Here is a 7500-nt window from a genome sequence, read left to right as displayed (position 1 = left end):
TCGGGGACGCTGGCCTGCGCTGTCGAGCCCGCGAGGGCTGTCTCCGCGGCAGGCCCCCCCTGAACGGGGCACGACAGGCCACCGCGCTGGCTCGTCCAGCGTCGACAGTCCCTCGTCCAGGTTTCAGATCGCGCCAAGTCGAACCCATGACCTGCTCAAGCCATCGTGCGCTGCCGAATTCGCATCTGCGTGTAGGCTGCCATTCCACGCGGCAGCCCCTGTTTTCGTCAGCGTGCCCCCCTGACGAATTTTCCTGCCTGGCCCAGTCCAGCGTCCAGCCCCTGTTCGTCGAAAAATCTGCGCTGCCGATTTTCCACGCGGCAGCCCCTCTTTTCGTCAGCGTGCCCCCCTGACGAATTTTCCTGCCTGGCCCAGTCCAGCGTCCAGCCCCTGTTCGTCGAAAAATCTGCGCTGCCGATTTTCCACGCGGCAGCCCCTCTTTTCGTCAGCGTGCCCCCCTGACGAATTTTCCTGCCTGGCCCGGCCAGTCCAGCCCCTGTTCGTCGAAAAATCTGCGCTGCCGATTTTCCACGCGGCAGCCCCTCTTTTCGTCAGCGTGCCCCCCTGACGAATGTTCGTCGAAAAATCTGCGCTGCCGATTTTCCACGCGGCAGCCCCTCTTTTCGTCAGCGTGCCCCCCTGACGAATTTTCCTGCCTGGCCCGGCCAGTCCAGCCCCTGTTCGTCGAAAAATCTGCGCTGCCGATTTTCCACGCGGCAGCCCCTCTTTTCGTCAGCGTGCCCCCCTGACGAATTTTCCTGCCTGGCCCGGCCGGTCCAGCATCCAGCCCCTGTTCGTCGAAAAATCTGCGCTGCCGATTTTCCACGCGGCAGCCCCTGTTTTCCTCAGCGTGCCCCCCTGACGAATGTTCGTCGAAAAATCTGCGCTGCCGATTTTCCACGCGGCAGCCCCTCTTTTCGTCAGCGTGCCCCCCTGACGAATGTTCGTCGAAAAATCTGCGCTGCCGATTTTCCACGCGGCAGCCCCTGTTTTCGTCAGCGTGCCCCCCTGACGAATTTTCCTGCCTGGCCCAGTCCAGCGTCCAGCCCCTGTTCGTCGAAAAATCTGCGCTGCCGATTTTCCACGCGGCAGCCCCTCTTTTCGTCAGCGTGCCCCCCTGACGAATTTTCCTGCCTGGCCCGGCCAGTCCAGCCCCTGTTCGTCGAAAAATCTGCGCTGCCGATTTTCCACGCGGCAGCCCCTCTTTTCGTCAGCGTGCCCCCCTGACGAATTTTCCTGCCTGGCCCGGCCGGTCCAGCATCCAGCCCCTGTTCGTCGAAAAATCTGCGCTGCCGATTTTCCACGCGGCAGCCCCTGTTTTCCTCAGCGTGCCCCCCTGACGAATGTTCGTCGAAAAATCTGCGCTGCCGATTTTCCACGCGGCAGCCCCTCTTTTCGTCAGCGTGCCCCCCTGACGAATGTTCGTCGAAAAATCTGCGCTGCCGATTTTCCACGCGGCAGCCCCTCTTTTCGTCAGCGTGCCCCCTGACGAATTTTCCTGCCTGGCCCAGTCCAGCGTCCAGCCCCTGTTCGTCGAAAAATCTGCGCTGCCGATTTTCCACGCGGCAGCCCCTCTTTTCGTCAGCGTGCCCCCCTGACGAATTTTCCTGCCTGGCCCGGCCAGTCCAGCCCCTGTTCTTCGAAAAATCTGCGCTGCCGATTTTCCACGCGGCAGCCCCTCTTTTCGTCAGCGTGCCCCCCTGACGAATTTTCCTGCCTGGCCCGGCCGGTCCAGCCCCTGTTCGTCGAAAAATCTGCGCTGCCGATTTTCCACGCGGCAGCCCCTGTTTTCCTCAGCGTGCCCCCCTGACGAATGTTCGTCGAAAAATCTGCGCTGCCGATTTTCCACGCGGCAGCCCCTCTTTTCGTCAGCGTGCCCCCCTGACGAATGTTCGTCGAAAAATCTGCGCTGCCGATTTTCCACGCGGCAGCCCCTGTTTTCGTCAGCGTGCCCCCCTGACGAATTTTCCTGCCTGGCCCAGTCCAGCGTCCAGCCCCTGTTCGTCGAAAAATCTGCGCTGCCGATTTTCCACGCGGCAGCCCCTCTTTTCGTCAGCGTGCCCCCCTGACGAATTTTCCTGCCTGGCCCGGCCGGTCCAGCCCCTGTTCGTCGAAAAATCTGCGCTGCCGATTTTCCACGCGGCAGCCCCTGTTTTCCTCAGCGTGCCCCCCTGACGAATGTTCGTCGAAAAATCTGCGCTGCCGATTTTCCACGCGGCAGCCCCTCTTTTCGTCAGCGTGCCCCCCTGACGAATGTTCGTCGAAAAATCTGCGCTGCCGATTTTCCACGCGGCAGCCCCTCTTTTCGTCAGCGTGCCCCCCTGACGAATTTTCCTGCCTGGCCCGGCCGGTCCAGCCCCTGTTCGTCGAAAAATCTGCGCTGCCGATTTTCCACTCCGCAGCCCCTGTTTTCGTCAGCGTGGCCCCCTGACGAATTTTCCTGCCTGGCCCGGCCAGTCCAGCGCCCAGCCCCTGTTCGTCGAAAAATCTGCGCTGCCGATTTTCCCCGACGAACCTGCAGCTGCACAAATCCGCGCTGCCACTGCCCCATTGTCTGGACCAACAGTCTTTTCCATCAAGCCCTGGACTATAAATCGTCCAGACTCATCGCCAGCACCCGCTGCCGATTCTGCCGACTTTGCCGATTTCGTCGGCGCTGCCGATTCCAACACTGCCCGCCGTGCCTGAACCAGCGCTGTTTCGTCAGCGTGTCCCCTTGACGAATTTCCCTGCCTGGCCTGGACAGTCCATCTTCCAGCCCATGTTCATCGAAAAATCTGCGCTGCCGATTTCCCCGACGAACCTGCAGCTGCACAAATCTGCGCTGCCGATTTCCCCCCCCTGTCGGCATGGCTGCCGCTGCCCCGATGTCCAGACCAACAGTCTTTTTTGTCGACTTTGCCGATTTTGTCCGCGCTGCCGATTCCAACACTACCCCCTGCATCCAAACCAGCATTGTTTCGTCAGCTCTTCCCCTGACGATTTTAGCCCTGTAACAAACAGTAGGCCTCCAATCCCGCCAACGGGAGCCAAGTTGATAGGGAAGAGAATTGAATGACGCGCCTGGTCCTCGCACCCCGCCACCCGAGGGGCCTTTTTCCCGGCAGCCTCTGAAAAACTCTAGCTTTCACGGTCCTCGCCGCCCCTCACCACCATGGCAGGCCTCTAATCCCACCCATCAGCAGTTGTAGCCGATAGGGCAGTGATTTGAATGACGCGTCGCGGGCCGCCGGGTCATCTCACCCGGCCATTAATTGGAGCGTTTTTGGCTGGCCGAGGATGGGGGGATGGATCTCTTCTTCCGAAAAAGCAAACAGTACATCGGGAGTTATGTTGACGGGGCATGGAATTGAATGACCCGTCGCGGGCCGCCGGGTCATCTCACCCGGCCATCCCGGGGAGCGTTTTTCCCGGCAGCATCGGGGAAACTCTTGCTTTCACTGCCCGCTGCCCAAGTCCCCACTCGCATCGGCCCCCCGCGCCAACAAGCCAACGCTGCCGAATCGGCAGACACTGCTGCCGAATCTGCCGACACTGCCCCGCGGGCTGCCACTGCCCCAGTGTCTAAACCAGCGGTCTTTCTCATCGAGCCTTGGACTATCCAGTCCGTCCTGACTCATCGCCAGCACCTGCTGCCGATTCTGCCGACTTTGCCGATTTTCTCGGCGCTGCCGATTCCAACACTGCGCCCACCGTGTCTGAACCAGCGCTGTTTCGTCAGCGTGTCCCCTCGATGAATTTTCCTGCCTGGCCTGGACAGTCCACCGTCCAGCCCGTGTTCGTCGAAAAATCTGCGCTGCCGATTCTGCCGACTTTGCCGATTTCGTCGGCGCTGCCGATTCCAACACTGCCCGCCGTGCCTGAACCAGCGCTGTTTCGTCAGCGTGTCCCCTCGACAAATTTTCCTGCCTGGCCTGGACAGTCCATCGCCCAGCCCATGTTCGTCGCAAAATCTGCGCTGCCGATTTTCCCCGACGAACCTGCAGCCGCACAAATCTGCGCTGCCGAATCTGCCGACACTGTCCCGCGGGCTGCCACTGCCCCAGTGTCTAAACCAGCAGTCTTTCTCGTCGAGCCTTGGACTATCCAGCCCGTCCAGACCCATCGCCAGCACCCGCTGCCGATTCTGCCGACTTTGCCGATTTCATCGGCGCTGCCGATTCCACCACTGCCCGCCGTGCCTGAACCAGCGCTGTTTCGTCAGCGTGTCCCCTCGACGACTTTTCCTGCCTGGCCTGGACAGTCCAGCGTCCAGCCCATGCTCGTCAGACAATCTGCGCTGCCGATTTTCCCCGACGAACCCCCAGCCGCACAAATCTGCGCTGCCGATTTTTCCCGCCGGTGGCATGGCTGCCACCGCCCCAATGTCCAGACCAGCGGTCTTCTCCGTCAAGCCTTGGACTGTCCGGTCCCGAGATCCCGGGAACGCTGCCGGATCGCGCCCCAGCCTCCGCGACGCCGTGCCCCTGGAGGGGCTCGGGGGGGACGAATCGGAGCGACATGGGGCTGAATCTCAGTGGATCGTGGCAGCAAGGCCACTCTGCACCCCCCCTAAAGAGCAATAAGTGTCATTGAAGCTCTGGCAGGGGGAGACACTACTAGGTCCCAGCTGTCACCCCCCCTCTAAAAAATTCATTTCTTGGTATTTTGAGCTGAAATTTTGCACAGAGGTTGGCAAAAATCCAATCCAACTTTATTAATTTTTCCAGAATTTTTCGAGGTCGGGAAGTATTTTTTTTTATTTTCCTACCATTAAAAATCGAGGAAATCGGAAAAAATAGGAACCGGCTCGGAATGACCCCAAATTCAGTGGGCAGCCTCATAAAAATATGGCTGATTTTACTGGATTGATTTCATGTGGAAAGCACGACGTTTTGTTGTAGGAATGCGGGAACCCCGGCGGCTCGCCTGCCGCGGCCAGCGACGTCGGGCTGGCCCCTGCAGCGCCTAGCCTCTCCCACGCGGGGGGCAGGCCAGAGCGCGGGGGGCCAGGGCCCGAAGGCAGCCCCCCCGCGGGCGAGAGAGCAAGCCAGCAGGGGCTGTCGCCTGCCGCGGCCAGCGACGTCGGGCTGGCCCCTGCCGCGGCCAGCGATGTCGGGCTGTCGCCTGCCGCGGCCAGCGACGTCGGGCTGGCCCCTGCCGCGGCCAGCGATGTCGGGCTGTCGCCTGCCGCGGCCAGCGACGTCGGGCTGGCCCCTGCAGCGCCTAGCCTCTCCCACGCAGGGGGCAGGCCAGAACGCGGGGGGCCAGGGCCCGAAGGCAGCCCCCCCGCGGGCGAGAGAGCAAGCCAGCAGGGGCTGTCCGCGCGTCGCGCAGCGCGGCATGGCTGCGGGGGCCGCGCGCGCGCGCCCAAGCGCCCAAGGGCCCCCAAGGGCCCCAGGCCCTCAGGCCCCAGCGCCCCAGCGCCCAGCGCGGGCGGGCGCGCGCGCGCGTGTGGTCTTTGAGGGGCGCCGGCCTGGTGGCTCCCTAAAGAGCAATAAGTGTCATTGCAGCTCTGGCAGGGGGAGACACTACTAGGTCCCAGCTGTCACCCCCCCTCTAAAAAATTCATTTCTTGGTATTTTGAGCTGAAATTTTGCACAGAGGTTGGCAAAAATCCAATCCACCTTCATTAATTTTCCCAGAATTTTTCGAGGTCGGGAAGTATTTGTTTTAATTTTCCTACCATTAGAAATCGAGTAAATCCGCAAAACTAGGAACCGGCCCGGAATGACCCCAAATTCAGTGGGCAGCCTCATAAAAATATGGCTGATTTTACTGGATTGGTTTCATGTGGAAAGCACGACGTTTTCTTGTAGGAATGCGGGAACCCCGGCAGCTCGCCTGCCGCGGCCAGCGACGTCGGGGACGCTGGCCTGCGCTGTCGAGCCCGCGAGGGCTGTCTCCGCGGCAGGCCCCCCCTGAACGGGGCACGACAGGCCACCGCGCTGGCTCGTCCAGCGTCGACAGTCCCTCGTCCAGGTTTCAGATCGCGCCAAGTCGAACCCATGACCTGCTCAAGCCATCGTGCGCTGCCGAATTCGCATCTGCGTGTAGGCTGCCATTCCACGCGGCAGCCCCTGTTTTCGTCAGCGTGCCCCCCTGACGAATTTTCCTGCCTGGCCCAGTCCAGCGTCCAGCCCCTGTTCGTCGAAAAATCTGCGCTGCCGATTTTCCACGCGGCAGCCCCTGTTTTCGTCAGCGTGCCCCCCTGACGAATTTTCCTGCCTGGCCCGGCCAGTCCAGCCCCTGTTCGTCGAAAAATCTGCGCTGCCGATTTTCCACGCGGCAGCCCCTCTTTTCGTCAGCGTGCCCCCCTGACGAATTTTCCTGCCTGGCCCGGCCGGTCCAGCATCCAGCCCCTGTTCGTCGAAAAATCTGCGCTGCCGATTTTCCACGCGGCAGCCCCTGTTTTCCTCAGCGTGCCCCCCTGACGAATGTTCGTCGAAAAATCTGCGCTGCCGATTTTCCACGCGGCAGCCCCTCTTTTCGTCAGCGTGCCCCCCTGACGAATGTTCGTCGAAAAATCTGCGCTGCCGATTTTCCACGCGGCAGCCCCTCTTTTCGTCAGCGTGCCCCCCTGACGAATTTTCCTGCCTGGCCCAGTCCAGCGTCCAGCCCCTGTTCGTCGAAAAATCTGCGCTGCCGATTTTCCACGCGGCAGCCCCTCTTTTCGTCAGCGTGCCCCCCTGACGAATTTTCCTGCCTGGCCCGGCCAGTCCAGCCCCTGTTCGTCGAAAAATCTGCGCTGCCGATTTTCCACGCGGCAGCCCCTCTTTTCGTCAGCGTGCCCCCCTGACGAATTTTCCTGCCTGGCCCGGCCGGTCCAGCATCCAGCCCCTGTTCGTCGAAAAATCTGCGCTGCCGATTTTCCACGCGGCAGCCCCTGTTTTCCTCAGCGTGCCCCCCTGACGAATGTTCGTCGAAAAATCTGCGCTGCCGATTTTCCACGCGGCAGCCCCTCTTTTCGTCAGCGTGCCCCCCTGACGAATGTTCGTCGAAAAATCTGCGCTGCCGATTTTCCACGCGGCAGCCCCTCTTTTCGTCAGCGTGCCCCCTGACGAATTTTCCTGCCTGGCCCAGTCCAGCGTCCAGCCCCTGTTCGTCGAAAAATCTGCGCTGCCGATTTTCCACGCGGCAGCCCCTCTTTTCGTCAGCGTGCCCCCCTGACGAATTTTCCTGCCTGGCCCGGCCAGTCCAGCCCCTGTTCTTCGAAAAATCTGCGCTGCCGATTTTCCACGCGGCAGCCCCTCTTTTCGTCAGCGTGCCCCCCTGACGAATTTTCCTGCCTGGCCCGGCCGGTCCAGCCCCTGTTCGTCGAAAAATCTGCGCTGCCGATTTTCCACGCGGCAGCCCCTGTTTTCCTCAGCGTGCCCCCCTGACGAATGTTCGTCGAAAAATCTGCGCTGCCGATTTTCCACGCGGCAGCCCCTCTTTTCGTCAGCGTGCCCCCCTGACGAATGTTCGTCGAAAAATCTGCGCTGCCGATTTTCCACGCGGCAGCCCCTCTTTTCGTCAGCG

The sequence above is a fragment of the Populus nigra genome, chromosome 2 (genome assembly GCF_951802175.1).
Source record: "Populus nigra chromosome 2, ddPopNigr1.1, whole genome shotgun sequence".
In the NCBI taxonomy this organism is placed as follows: Eukaryota; Viridiplantae; Streptophyta; class Magnoliopsida; order Malpighiales; family Salicaceae; genus Populus; species Populus nigra.
This window is presented reverse-complemented; position numbering follows the sequence as displayed.